The sequence below is a fragment of the Sorex fumeus genome, unplaced genomic scaffold (assembly GCF_029834395.1).
Source record: "Sorex fumeus unplaced genomic scaffold, SorFum_2.1 ptg000070l, whole genome shotgun sequence".
NCBI lineage: Eukaryota > Metazoa > Chordata > Mammalia > Eulipotyphla > Soricidae > Sorex > Sorex fumeus.
The window spans coordinates 11,355,990-11,360,092 of NW_026606127.1; positions in this window are offsets into that span (position 1 = coordinate 11,355,990).

The following is a 4,103-nucleotide window of genomic DNA, read 5'->3' on the forward strand; positions in this document are numbered from 1 at the left end:
TCATGCTAAGCGAAATGAGTCAGAAAGAGAGGGATAGACATAGAAATATTGCATCCATCTGGGGGATATAAAGTAACAAAATATGAGATTAATAGCCAAGAATAGCTGAGATCAGCACCAGGAGGATTACTCCATAGCTTAGTGGCCAGTCGGGCATTCTAGAGAAAAAGGCAGCTCAGACAGAGAAGGGAGCACCAAATAAAGGGTGTTTGGAGGACCCTCCCAGGAGGGGAGATGCATGTCGAAGGTGGACTATGGACTGAACATGTTTGCCACTCAATGCCTCTTTTGCAGACCACAACACCCAAAAGGAGAGAGAGAACACAGGGGATTGCCCTGCCACAGAGGTAGGGGGGGATGGGGGGATGGGGGTCGGGGGGGATGGGGGGATGGGGGTCGGGGGGGATATTATCCATGGTGGTGGAAAATGGGCACTGGTGGAGGGATGGGTATCTGATCATTGTATAATTGAAACCAAAGCACAAAAAATTGTAAATTTACAACTGTAAAAAAAAATAAAATAAAATAAAGGGGAAAAAAAGTAGACATAACTTCAGGCATATAATATAAATATAATCCTAATAAGAGTAAGTAGAGCTATAGCACTGTCCTCCAGTTGTTCATCGATTAGCTCTAGCAGGCCCGGTAACATCTCCATTGTGAGACTTGTTGTTACTGTATTTGCAGTAATATTTTCAGTATATCCTGAGAGCCTCATTCTCTTAAATGCCTTCTCTGGCAATATCAGGCTCCAGAGGAAAGAACTTTTTCCTGGGAGGATTGCGAGATTCATGGAATCTTCTATGAAGGCTTTGCAAAATCATATTGAATACGTCATGGGTAGCTTACCAGGCTTCACCATGCTGGCGAGATACTCTCGGTAGCTTGTCGGGCTCTCTAAGAGGGACAGAGCAATTTAACCCAGATTGGCCAGGCCGGCCACTTGCAGTGCAAATGCCCTACCGCTGGGCTATAGCTCCAGCAATAAGTATATAATGTAATAGTTCATGTTAAAAAAATTGCAAAAAAAATACAAAAGTGCATAAATTTGAGGGAATTTTTACTATGCCAAAAGTTTGCAGTTGTTAAAAATCAAATAAAATCCTAATAGTGAAAAAAAAAGATGCCACGCCACTGTCTGAGCAAGTGAAAACAGAGATAGATAAATGGATAAATGGGACTATCTTAAACTAAGAAGCTTCTGCACCTCCAAAGAAACAGTGACCAAAATAAAAAGACAGTCTACAGAATGGGAAAGGATATTCGCCGAATACACATGTGACAAGGGGTTGATATCCAGGATATACAAAATACTGGTTAAAATCCACAAGAAGAAAACATCCAACCCCATCAAAAAATGGGGCAATGAAATGAATAGAAACTTTCTCAAAGAAGAAATCCGAATGGCAAAAAAAGCACATGAGAAAATGCTCTACATCATTAATCATCAGGGAGATGCAGATCAAAACCACAATGAGATACCATCTCACACCTCAGAGACTGGCCCACATTCAAAAGAACAAAAGCAACTGATGCTGGCGCGGATGTGGCGAGAAAGGGACTCTCCTTCACTGTTAGTGGGAATGTCGACTGGTTCAGCCCTTCTGGAAAACAGTATGGACGATTCTCAAAAAATTAGAAATTGAGCTCCCATTTGACCCAGCAATACCACTCCTGGGAATATATCCCAGAGAGGCAAAAATGTATAGTCGAAGTGATATCTGCACGTGTTTGTTCATTGCACCACTCTATACAATAGCCAGAAACTGGAAGAAACCTGAATGCCCAAGAACAGATGACTGGTTAAAGAAACTTTGGTACATCTACACATTGGAGTACTATGTAGCTCTTAGAAAAGATGAAGTCATGAAATTTACATACAAGTGGTACAACATGGAAAGTATCATGCTAAGAGAAATGAGTCAGAAAGAGAGGGATAGACACAGAAAGATTGCATTCATCTGGGGGATATAAAGTAACAAAATACGAGATTAATAGCCAAGAATAGCTGAGATCAGCACCAGGAGGATTACTCCATAGCTTAGTGGCCAGTCGGGCATTCTAGAGGAAAGGGCAGTTCAGATAGAGAAGGGAACACCAAATAAAGGGTGTTTGGAGGATCCTCCCAGGAGGGGAGATGCGTGTCGAAAGTGGACTACGGACTGAACATGTTTGCCACTCAATGCCTCTTTTGCAGACTACAACACCCAAAAGGAGAGAGAGAACACAGGGGATTGCCCTGCCACAGAGGCAGGGAGGATGGGGGTATGGTGGTTGGGGGGATATTATCCATGGTGGTGGAAATTGGGCACTGGTGGAGGGATGGGTATCTGATCATAGTATAATCAAACCCAAGCACAAAAAATTGTAAATCTACAACTGTACCTCATGGTGTTTCACTAATAAAAAAAAATTTAAAAAAAGATGATCAATATATCCTAGAAAAATCAAAAAATCTAAGAAAAAGTATGCTATGCATGTAGCAAGTATCAGGCTGTTTTAATTATTACTACTTTTAGTAAAGTTTGCGGTTCAGGAGGTTAATTCCTCCCATTTTCTTTTTCCCAAGAATTGCTTTAGCTCATCATGGGGGTTTATTGTTCCATATAAATTTCAGGAGTGTTTGCTCCAATTCTTTGAAGAATGTCATGCGTATCCTAATAGGGATCACATTGAATTTCTACAGTGCTATTGGATGTATTGCCATTTTGACAATATTAATTCTCCAGATCCATGAACAGGGGATATTTTTCCATTTCCTCGCATCCTCTTTTATTTCAAGAAGCAGCGTTTTGTAGTTTTCTTTGTAAAGTTCCTTTACTTGCTTAGTTAAATTAATTCCTAGGTAGTTGATTTTCTGGCACACAATTGTGAATGGGATTGTTTTCATCTTGTCATTTTCTTCTCTCTCACTATTTGTGTATAGTAAAGCCATGGTTTTTTTGGTATTTATTTTATACCTTTAACTTTACTCTCGAGTGTATTATTTCTAGGAGTTTCTTGGTAGAGGTTTTATGGTTCTTTAAGTATAGTATCATATCATTTGCGAATAGTGAGAGCTTGATTTCTTCCTTAACTATTTGGATGGCCTTAATCTCTTTTGCTTGCCTAATTGCTATTGCTAGTATTTCCAGTACTATGTTCAACACCAGTTGAAAGAGTCGGAACCTTATCTCGTTCCTGATCTTAGGCGGAACGCTCTCAGATTTTCCCCTTTGAGGATGATGCTTGCTGTATGCTTGTGGTAGCTGGATTTAAATATATTGGGGTAAGTCCCCTCTATCCCCAATTTGGCGAGGGTTTTCATAATAAACGGATGCTGGATCTTGTCAATTGCTTTCTCTGCATCTATTGATATGATCATATGATTTTTATCTTTTCTTTTGTTGATATGATGGATTATGTTGATTGATTTCCGAATGTTAAACCATCCTTGCATCGCCCGGGATGAATCCCACTTGGTCATGGTGTATGATCTTTTTGATGAGTTGTTGAATTCTATTTGCTAGTATTTTGTTCAGAATCTTCTCATCCGGGTTCATCAGTGATATCGGCCTGTAGTTTTTTTCTCTCATGGTGTCTTTGTTTCCATTTGGTATTAGAGAGATATGGGCTTCATAGAAACTGTTTGGGAGAGTTTCTGTTTTTTCAATTTCCTGGAAAAGTTTGAGAAGGACGGGCAGTAGATCCTCTTTAAAAGTTTTGAAAAATTCGGTAGTGATTCCATCTGGACCTGGTTTTTTGTTTTTGGGAAGAATTTTGATTACAGTTTCAATTTCATTTATGTGACTAGGTCTATTCAGGTATTTTATATCTTCTTGACTCATCTTTGGGAGATTTTAGTAATCCAGGAAGTTATCCATTTCTTCTAACTACTCTTTTTTCTTGGCATACAGACTTTCAATGTAGTATCTGATGATCCTTTGAATTTCTTTGGATTCCATTGTGATATCTCTATTTTTATTTCTGATTCGGTGTATTAGTGTTTTCTCTCTCTGTTTCTTTGTGAGTGTTGCTAGTGGTATATCTACCTTGTTTATTTTCTCAAAGAACCAGCTCTTGGTTTCTTTGATCTTTCGGATTGTTTCTTAGGTTTCCATGTC